The sequence below is a fragment of the Saccopteryx bilineata genome, chromosome 1 (genome assembly GCF_036850765.1).
Source record: "Saccopteryx bilineata isolate mSacBil1 chromosome 1, mSacBil1_pri_phased_curated, whole genome shotgun sequence".
NCBI classification, from domain to species: Eukaryota; Metazoa; Chordata; class Mammalia; order Chiroptera; family Emballonuridae; genus Saccopteryx; species Saccopteryx bilineata.
This window is the reverse complement of record NC_089490.1, coordinates 231,760,036-231,771,473: the sequence shown is the minus strand read 5'-3', so window position 1 is coordinate 231,771,473 and position 11,438 is coordinate 231,760,036. Positions and strand designations below refer to the sequence as shown.

At 41.2% G+C, this 11,438-nt stretch overlaps 1 long non-coding RNA gene across 1 annotated transcript in view; it reads right to left on the bottom strand.

Moving 5' to 3' along the window:
• Positions 1-7,729: 7,729 nt before the first annotated feature.
• LOC136320325 (uncharacterized) overlaps positions 7,730-11,438 on the bottom strand; it is a 329,953-nt gene continuing 326,244 nt past the window's right edge. The window contains exon 4 of the long non-coding RNA XR_010728311.1: positions 7,730-7,782. This is a non-coding gene — a long non-coding RNA (uncharacterized lncRNA). The remainder of the gene's footprint in view (positions 7,783-11,438) is intronic.

The following is an 11,438-nucleotide window of genomic DNA, read 5'->3' as shown; positions in this document are numbered from 1 at the left end:
AAACTTTCTGATGTGGTGGGGCCCCCACCCATCCTTACCCAAATTTCCTAGTGGAATTTTGGAAAGCTCTGACAACCTTTTGTAAGTGTACCACACCTCAAATTCTCATTTTTCCATCCCAGGCAGTTCTTTCTTCCTGACCCCGTCCTCCATCAAAGCAAACCCGACAGCCCCCGGTACTTCCCTCAAACGTTTTCACAGCTGGACGCCAGCACCTACTCCAGGTCGGAGTAAGCAAGATCACCTTTGGTGTGCTCTCATGAGCCACTGAATCTGATTAGTCCGAGGAAAAGTACAAATGACTTCCAGCTGAAGCAAATCACATCCCCATCCAACTGGCTCAAGCTGGGGAAAACTTCCCGTTGGCTGCCGGAATAGACCTACCGCCTCTGACCAGGTCTTGGTTGGAGTTCAGGGAGTAGTAATGTGAGGATACGCCCTTCTTATTCAATCACTGGAGAGGGGATTCGGATAACTAAGTTCTCTAGTGTCATTCCAACACTAGACAGATGTATTTTTTTTCATCGTGGAGTATAAATAGAGCTGAGAACGCCTGTAAGACAAGGCCTTGCTGCTAAGTTTTCCTCTCTGATGGATTGCCAGTATTTTGAAAATCTTTCCCCATACTTGCATAAAGGAGCATCCTTGATTTGGTTCATATTTTGGTTAAGGAGTTGTACAGATCTTATCTTCATGTTACAAATTTATTGCTCCTGATTCAGAAAGGGAAATAACCTACCCGGCACCCATGTCCGCTGCTTTCTGGATCTCTGCATCTCTTCTGAACCCAAGCCTGGCAATCTTCTCTTTCATAATATCTCTTATAAGAAACTAAAGAGGCATTATGGACACATCCTTTTTGAAGGACTCTCTTGGATCTATCTGGGATTAATAAGTAGTTCAAGATCAAACCAGCTGCGGTGTTGGGTAGGAACTGATCATAGGGTGCAATTCCTGGGTATGAATAGAAGTCTGACTCAGTTTCAACTACAGCCATCCTCAAAAGTCTCAGCATATGGGGGGGGGGGACTGGAATCAATATATAGGATCCTGAGGAACTCTACATTTTTTTTTTGGTATTTTTTCTGAAGTTAGAAGCAGGGAGGCAGTCAGACTCTCACATGTGCCCAACTGGGATCCACCCGGCATGGCCACTAAGGGGCAATGCTCAGCCCATTTGGGGCATTGCTCAGCTGCAACTGGAGCCATTCTAGTGCCTAAGGAGAAGGCCATGGACCATCCTCAGTGCTCAGGCCAACCCTGCTCCCATGGGGCCTTGGCTGCGGGAGGGGAAGAGAGAGATAGAGAGGAAGGAGAGGGGGAGGGGTGGAGAAGCAGATGGGCGCTTCTCCTGTGTGCCCTGACTGGGAATTGAACCCAGGACTTCCACACGCCGGGCCGATGCTCTACCACTGAGCCAACCGGCCAGGGTGAACTCTCTACATTTTTAATTTGCTTTTAGGCAGGATCCTCTTTACCCTCACTAGATCATCATGGGAAGTGGTCTCATCTCCCCTACTGACTGCATTTTCCTTATTCACCTTCCTGTCTCTACCAATACCACACATGCTCAGTGTAGTCTTAAACAGATAAACCAATTGAGGGAGAATATCAGTTTGTTACTTTTGGTATCTGATTTATGCTGATTTTGCTTGATAAGAGTGACTGGATTTTTTTTTTTTGATAGAGACAGAGAGAGAGTCAGAGATAGAATCAGATAGGGACAGACAGACAGGAAGGGAGAGAGACAAGAAGCATCTATTCTTTGTTGTGGTACCTTAGTTGTTCAATGATTGCTTTCTCATATGTGCCTTGACCAGGCAGCTACAGCAGAGCAAGTGACCCGTTGCTCAAGCTAGCGACCTTGGGCTCAAGCTAGTGACCTTAGGCTTAAAGCCAGTGACTTTTGGGCTCAAACCAATGACCATGGGGTCATGTTTATGATCCCATGCTCAAACCAGCAACCTTATGCTCAAGCCAGATGAGCCCGCACTCAAGCTGGATGAGCCCGCACTCGAGCCAGCAACCTCACGATTTTGAACATGGGTCCTCTGCATCCCAGTTTCACACTCTATCCACTGCACCAAGAGTGAATGGATTTTATATAGCTCACTACTTAAGTATGCAACCTTTGTAATTGAAACCCACAATGAGGACACAGAAATGAAAATCTCTAAAACATCAAACAATGAATGGGATTCAGATATCTATTCTGATTCCTTTATTTCACTGGTATATAAATTAAGTCCTAGATAAATGAATTGACTAGCAAATATCTCTGAGGACATTAGTAGTGAAGAGGATCAGAAAACTTCATCTCCTAATATGTTACCTTGATGTATGAATTGTTTTGAGCTGAAGGCAATGGGGCATCAACTAATGCATGGAGAAGCCTTCTTGGAACTTCCCTCATGTGACTGAAAGCAGAAACTTCTCAGGAATGAGGACAGCTATAAATCCACTTTTCCGCAAAATGCTATGGCAATAAAGAAGATGGAAAGTCAGCACTGAGATGAATCTCCACAAATAAACCTCGCTTTCCATTAGTTTCCCCACATATTAACCTTTCCACAAGTTACTGCCTCTTGAGCACCAAAGCCCCTTTCTCTTTGTCTCGTTACTTCTCCACAATTTATTTCTCTTTTTTAAAATGGTAGATATGCTTCCAAGTTTAACTGCTTCACTGATGTTTTCTGGGGTTTTTTTGTTTTTGTTTTTGTTTTTTTTTTGTAATTTTCTGAAGCTGGAAACAGGGAGAGACAGTCAGACAGACTCCCGCATGCGCCCGACTGGGATCCACCTGGCATGCCCACCAGGGGCGACGCTCTGCCCACCAGGGGGCAATGCTCTGCCCCTCCGGGGCTTCGCTCTGTTGTGACCAGAGCCACTCTAGCACCTGGGGCAGAGGCCAAGGAGCCATCCCAGTGCCCAGGCCATCTTTGCTCCAATGGAGCCTCGGCTGCGGGAGGGGAAGAGAGAGATGGAGAGGAAGGAGAGGGGGAGGGGTGGAGAAGCAGATGGGCACTTCTCCTGTGTGCCCTGGCCGGGAATCAAACCCGGGACTTCTGCACGCCAGGCCGATGCTCTACCACTGAGCCAACTGGCCAGGGCCTGGGTTTTTTTTTTTTTTACTTCTTTTTGGGGTAAGTCTTCATGCCCATAAAAACGCTGACATCCATAAAGAAACATATAATTTTTCTTCTGTTAATCTATTTCTTGTTAGTTTAATTCACATGCCCCAGCTACAGAATCTAAGAGGGCAGAGAAAAATGTTTTCTTCCCTTACATTTGCAAAGTAATGTCTAAAGACTCCCTGATCTTTAGATACCTTATTCGGACTCAAAATAAAACAAACAAAAAACCTCGCCTGACTAGGTGGTGGCACAGTGGATAGAGTTGGACTGGGATGTGGAGGACCCAGGTTCAAAACTCTGAGGTCGCTGGCTTGAGCACGGGCTCATCTGGTTTGAGCAAGGCTCACCAGCTTGAGCCCAAGGTCGCTGGCTTGAGCAAGGGTTCACTTGGTCTGCTGTAGCCCTCCAGTCAGGGCATATATGAGAAAGCAATCAATGAACAACTAAGGGTGCTGCTACAAGGAAGAATTGATAGTTTTCATCTCTCTCCCTTCCTATCTGTCCCTATCTGTCTCTCTCTGTGTCTCTCTTTGTCTCTGTCACACAGATACAAAAACAAAATAAAACAAAACAAAACCAAAAGTCATATTCTATTTATGAAAATTTCTTAATACATTACAAATTTTGTTTATCTTGTTTATATTTTGTTACCTTTCTTTTTCTTGTTGAGCATGTTTAGAGGGATGAAAAGAATGGAAGAATTTTGGGGCCTACTTAAAATTATTGAGGATACTATTTTCTTTGAATTCATTGGGCAGTTTCCATAGAATAATTAACTCAGAAAAATATTCTGGGGGTCCTGTACCACCTCCACCATCATCCCCCCACAGGTAAGTGTTTATGCAAATGAATATAGGATCGTGTATAAAAACTCAAGCTTTAAAGTCATGTAGACTGGGTTGATCCATTGATTTACTCTGGAAAGACTGGTTACGAGAGTTTTGACCATAGTATACGTAGTGTGTATTGACTCAGCAGACAAATTGCTTGAGGGTCTGGAGATGTCAACTAGATATTCATTTCAGTCCTTTGAAAAACTGTGTAATTTCTGCAGCTTCCTTCAAGCGACTGTGGAAAACCCAAAAGAGATTGAGGAGAGTGAGCCCCCATGCTTGGTTTTCAGCATTTGTCAATGAACCCAGCCTATGCTTTAGAAAATGCTCTGCAAGTGGTCCTCGCCAGGGCAAGATGCTGATGGAGTCCTGTCCCTATGACACGGCAGAAGTGGAGTGGCTTGAGAAGGCCCCCACAGCTTATTTGTGTGTAGTGATTAATGCAAAAAGGTGCCATTTCAATATGAAGACCACATCTAGTGTCAAAGCAGTTAAAATATTAAAAACATCCTTAATGCCTGCTTTCAATTCATTGCTATTCCTTACAAAAACAAACCTGGGCTGGATTCAGTGTGGGGCACTCACGTGACAAATGATACCAGTCATCTGGATTTCTCATTATGGAGCTTCTGCCAATTTTAGACCCTGCCAAGGATGATTTAACCATTCAGAGTGTCAAACTGACCTTGCACTTGGGGAGGCAGATGGGGAGACGCCTAATTGCCTGAGCACTGTTTTCTTGAGTTCAAAAATATCGAGGAGATGAAACCATGAGCTTGCCTACTTTTCTTCAGCTCCCGTGGATAGAATCTGCACCCTATGTAATTGCATTAGTAAAACTACATGTAATGGGGTCTCTTTAGCTTTCACATCGTAAATCAAACAGATACTTTTAAGAAAGATTTTAGAGGACCATGGGAGAAAACAGAGATGAAGGAATCAGGACTCCAGAGTTGGCAAAATTAAATACAATGATTGTTTAATTAGAGGTGTCTGTTTATGTGTGTTTACTTCCCTGAGGAACATTAGGCTGTGGAGGTAGAAAACAGGATAAAATATTGCCTGAGCTTTTCAAAAAGTCTGCAATTCTGAATGCATTAAAAAAGAAGGTCCTATGCCCTGGCAGGATCATTCAGTTGGTTAGAACGCCACCTCAAAATACCAAGGGTGCAGGTTCAATCCTCAACTGGGGCACATACAAGGGTCAATCCATGAACGCATAAATGGCTGGAACAAATCAACATTTCTCTCTCTCTTCCCCTTTCTCTCTCTCTAAAATTAATAATTCAATTTTTATAAAAAGGTCCTAAGTCTTTCTAAATATAAGCCCAAATAATTAGTTTTAAATGCTTCCTTGTCGGTCTACTATTGGAATCATTGATATCATTATTGTAGAGCTATAGGATCCAAACTACACATCATCATTCAAATCATTAGCAATGTCACCTAATCAGAGTTGCATTGAGTTACCCTCTTTTATGCTGAATAAAACTGCATGTCATGGGTCTGGCTAACGGGTTCTTAAAATGTTCTGGAAGTAGTTTGTTGTGTATAGTATCTAGATAATGCTTTTCAGAAGCAGAAGAGAAAGTTTTGCTGAGTTCCATAATGCATTCACTAAAGTCATCTTTCTCAAAGCTCAAAGGGCGGCCTAAGGAAAAACTATTCTCCAGAAAGGAGTTGTTGGTAGTAGGTGGTAAGTGACATTCATGAGACTTTCTCACTTATCCACACTGTTCACAAGTCTCATGGAAAGAACTTCTCCTTCCAGACCTGGCATTTGCTGATAAGGAATTATCTACCGGCTTTGAGGTCCAGTTTGTGGACTTCAAAAAAGTTTCTCCACACTTTCTGACTTCTCCTAAAGCCACTAAAGTCCCAGGTAGTCCTTGGGATAATCTATTATGAATAACTGAGGTTTTTTTGCATGAGCATCTACTACCTGTAGGGTACTGTTTTACATGGTAATCAAATTTAATTTATTTTTCATGCAAATCTATGAGGAAGATTTTAATGCCATTTACTGAGTCTGAAAGACAACTAAAGTATATTGCTTAAGATTGCACAATATTCAGGAGAAGTAAGGTTTCAACTGGGCCTGCCTTACTACGAAGCCCAATATATGCTGTTCATCTGTGCCTGTCTCACTCAATCCCCCTGGTGGGCAGAGGTGGTTGTTAGTTATTCTTCTTTACTGTCACATTTCTTTACTTCTGTACTTATGAATTTAGAAGAGCTGTAGAATCTTTCATGTGAGATTTTTTGGGGGGAGCTCCGTTTTTAAATAAAAGCTCACTGGAAAAACGGCTTACATGCAATCCTACTCAGAAGCTTCCCTGTGAGCCTATCATTCCAGAAACCCACAATGAACTTGACATTCATTCATTCCTACGTTCCTTGCTAGGAAAGAGGTTCGAGAACCCAATTAAAAGTATGTAGTCACTACTTGGTCACAACTATATGATATGTTTCTTGGACAAATGAATTGCCCTGAGGTTCTCAATGTGCTTTTCAAGTGGTCTCATGGGGAAAGGTTAAAAAATAATGAGCTGTGTCATTTTTGAAGAATCAGGAAGATTTGCCACCTGGACAGAATTTCAGAAACCCTGCCTGCACACAGCTGGTAAGCACTGCCGTTCTGGTCCTGTGCTCTGTAAGCTTAGTCTAACGTGCCCCAGCACTTCTTTGTTTATTTTGGGGCCGAAAAAGTTTGCAACTCATTGTTTATACTGCTAAGAGTGGTTTCTTTGAATTGTCTTCCCCTAGTTGAAGGGCAAAATTATGCTAGGGGCAAAACTGTAAAGAAGCTAAAGTTTACCCTTGGCACCCGTTCTCACTTGCCCCACCCCAGCCCCCATTCTGGGCCTTTTAATTGGGTTCTATTACCAGCACCCGCGCAAAGGTGTCCTATTTCCCCATCTCTTACCCATGATAAAATATTGAATACACGCATTCATACCAAAGGATTCCTAAATTAGTAATATGCTTTCCAACAGGATTATTTTTTTAATCTTAAAAGAAAAAATCTAGGAAGAGAATCAATAATGATTTCAAAGGTATAAAGAACTCATTATAATGGACAAATGGTGTGTGTGTTGTATGCACATGTTATTCACACAATCATTTCCTTATGGGGAACCACGCTTCATCCACTCAGTGCTGGGGATAGGGGTATGAATCAGGATGGCCAATCTCCCAAACACAGTGAATTACAAACCACCAATTTTCATCCCACTTTTTTTGAGGGGGTGGGGGGGGTTTTGGTTGGGTCTTGATCTAGGTTGATTCAAGTATTTTGGTACTTGGAATTAAAAGGCTCTTGACGGATACATTAATAGCAGGCTTTAAAATATTTTTGAGTAAAATATTTTTGGGTGGAGCATATTCCTGTACCTACCTGGGAATATTGTTGGCTATTATTTTTTTTAAAAATAAAGCGACGTTGACATTGTAACATGCAGTTATTTGCCAGCAGGCAGCTGGGATGGATTCTTTTTCCACCATTTTTTGATGGTGTTTTCAACATTATTCAATTCAATTCAATTAACTCAATCTAGTTCAATTAATCTGGACTAAGTACTTGATGAAGTAGTATTCTAGATGGTAAGTAACCATTCACATGTCACTTTGCAGTAAAATAGCTCTTCTTCTATGGGGTTTGGGAAGTGTAAGCTACCATTTCAGATCCTGTGTGACACTCTGCACATCTCTGGAGTCCATTTGTTGAGAATTGATAAAAAGTCAATAACTTACTTGCCTCTGTTTTGACCTTCAATGAAGAAGATGGGACCGGTGATTATCAGCTGACAAACTCACTGAAAGGAAAAAGATCATTTACATGTATATTTCTAGTCCTGGGTGGTCATACAAGTTTTTCAACAACATTGCCAACACTACAATTAATGAAAGATTATACAAATATGAGATGAAAGTATGATTCCTCTGGTTCTTGTTTTGAATGTCTATTTATCCAAAGTGATTATGACTGTGTATTTATTTATAAATGTATATGTAAACTTGCCCAATTCTCCATAGCAGAATCTATAAATAGCGATCATAATTGTCTTGGTTAAATATCACATGGATTCCTGCAAAGAAAAGACCAAACTGGTGGGGCTGTTCTCTTTTACTGTCCCTTCCTTTTTATTTATTTTTTTTAATGTGACTTTCTTTTTGGCTCCTAGACCGTTGACACTGAGTGTGACTAAGCCTGTGCCCCAAGGACCTTCCATTTTCCTAGTCACTAATTTTTGCTTTCCATCTGGAAGCTGGGGTCAGCTTTGTACCTCCAGGCTTGCTCCGGGCTCACACTGCAGTGCTGGTCTGATGTGGGAGGCTCCGCTAATGAGGGTAGGTGTGCCTGGTGCTTGCTGCTGCTCTCTGGGCACCAAGACAACGTCTGAGCATGTCAGCTGAGGGTGTTCTCAAACTTTCTTTTCTTGGATCGAACTAGACAAATCAGCTAGACTTAAAATTCAGGCAGTCAACTGGCCCTTTTGTCTACAGATCAGCAAATAACCAGTTGGAATGATTGCTTTTATTTATTTTTTCATTTTTAAATGACTTTGGTTTAAGACTATATCTTATACAATAAAACCTAGCAAGCTTTCTTTGATTAGCTTGCCTGGTTAAGAATGTCACATGGAAGAATAACATATTAAGTTTATATACTAACTCAATTTAAAATAAGCAAGTTCACTTTTTTGTGTGTGACTGATTTGAATCGAATCTTAATTTTTATGTCATCCATAACCTAAATGAGATAAATTCTTTGATGAAAGAAATTATTTTAGTAGTAAGAGCCTTTACTATGTTTACAGCTTCAATCAAATCCTTATTCATTGGCTCAAGGGCTGAGGGTCTTTTTTTTAATCAGTTGTACATTAGATTATAACTACAAGTGTAAATTATATTGATTTGTTTGATTATAACAAATCATATTTATGGGAAAAAATAGGGATTATCTTATTTAAACACCTATTATTTTCTTTTCCCCCAAATGACAACAGTGTCACTTAAATTGTAATTTTTCAATGAGTTATTTTCAATTTATAAATATAGATGTTTATGCCCAAGTTGATTGGAAATTATGATACTTAGAAAAAGACACAGGTTATCAAAAGAGCACATCCCAGAAATTCAGCATGGAATTGTGTGAAAGGCTATGCTACAATTCTGTGGGATATCAAGATACAAAAATTGTAAAACGTGGTTCTTGATATTCAAGAAATTATCATCTACTTGAGGAGGACATGCAGACATGTACACATGTCACACGCGATCGACGCTATGTGACAAGCAAATGCAGTCAGAAGTGCAGGGAAGGTTGAAAGGGGCGGCCCCAGAGGGCTCTGGTGACCAGAGACTTGAAATAGAGTTTGAAGAATGAAACAATTCATGTAGCTGAAGAGGAAGAAAAACAATGCTATGGGGTGGGGAGGGAGAAAACATTGTAAAATGAGTCCTCATTCTCTCACAGAGGAATAGTGGAGCAGTATTGGAAAAAAATAAAGCAGGACAGGTTTTAATAAACGGTCAACAAAAAGTGACCGGCCTGACCTGTGGTGGCGCAGTGGATAAAGCGTCGACCTGGAAATGCTGAGGCCACTGGTTCAAAACCCTGGGCTTGCCTGGTCAAGGCACATATGGGAGTTGATGCTTCCTGCTCCTCCCCCCTTCTCTCTCTCTCTCTCTCTCTCTCTCTCTCTCTCTCTCCCTCTCTCCTTTCTAAAATGAACAAATAAAAAAATAAAAATTAAAAGAAAAAAGAAAAAAAAAGTGACCGGATGTCTCCGATTGAACCCACGTGAGTCATCATCTCTTTCTGCCCACAGACTGGTCTGATGTTTTTCATTAACCAAATAAACAAGCTATTTGATTAAATTAGCAAGTCATCAGGTATTCTCATTACATATTGGAGGTTTAATAATAAATCACCCCAAAATGTAGTGGCTTAAAACAGCAATATGTATTTATTTATTTATCTTATGTGACACATAATTAAAGTCTCTGATGGTTCCTGTGGGTCAGGAATTTGGGAAGGGCTATACTGGGTGCTTCCAGGTCAGAGTCTTTCATCTGTTTGTAGGCAAGCGTTGGCTGGAGCTGAACAGTGGGGTGAGGAACACTATAAGAGGTAAGGTTCTGCCAAATACCCGTTTCCATGGATTAGTCTCAGAGCCTCTTCAAGTGCTTGTCCCACACAGGTTACTTGGGCTTCCTCACATCATGGTGGCCTTAGGACAGTCAGACTATAAACATGGCTGCTGAAGGCTACAAGAGAGAATCCAGATACATCCAAAGCATCGCTGCTTGCCTCTCACGACCTAGCCCTGGATGCCACACTCCATCACTACCATCATATAGTCACACTGAGTTCAGTTTCAAGAGAGGAAACACAGACACCCCCCCACACACACACACACACCTCTCGGCATAAAAGTTCTTTTGTAAGAAGCCCTTGTTCCAGCCATTTTGAAAATACAATAGGCCACAAAATAAGTCATTCTGTGTATTTTGTTTGATGGAATATCATCTCTGTGGGTAAGAAATTGGTAGAAAGGCCTTGAGCAAGTGGTGTTTACATTTACTGGCTGAAATGTATAGCTAATATGCACTTGAAAGAGTGAATAGCTTCCACTTCAACACTGGTATCATCACGCATCTGCTGGTGACTCAAATACCCCATCTCCTGTCCACAATTTATGGCTGCTAGGCTAGAGAAAGAAAACATTTCAAAATTGGCCCCATTAATAACAAAAATGAAAAGTCATCTTCAAAACACCACACAGCGTCTTCACGGTTTGTTTTCTTATCTCTCCCTCATTTGAACCGAAGCCCAGCCTGGGAGTGCTTCACAGTAGCATTCTTTCAATTGCCAGAGAGGTGGCTTTTGCTAATGAGATTGAGCAATCTAAACTGTAACCCGCATTCCTGAGACTTGGGCTCATGTGTTTTAAGATATAGCTAAGGGTTAAATAGACTTTTGAAACAGAACAGCCTTTTTATGATTGTTGTTGTTATTGCTATTATTTTAAACATGAAGCGTCATGTTCCAAAAATATTTATGCTCTTTCAAAAGAAAAGGGCAGTTCTCCTTGAAATTCTCCAACATGAGCCAGCAGAGGCAATTACTGAATAGTATCCTCTCACATCAATGGAAATTAGGGTTTCTCTTCATTCCCTGGTGCTATTTTATTTTATTTTATTTTATTTTATTTTATTTTTCAAGAGAAATATTCTCATCTCCGCTTTGGCTTGCTTTGCCTCATTTTCTGTTCTTTCTTGAATGAAACATCACCAGGGAAACATCAGTTACAACTGCATGAGGTTAACTAGCAGGCAACGCAGTTTTACAAGGTGCTCTGGACTAACCAGGTTACTCCCCCACATGCTTCTCAACTACCTACATTTGCCATCAACTAAAACTCGTGTTCACACACGTTTGGGGAATGCCTTCATGCCCTCTCTA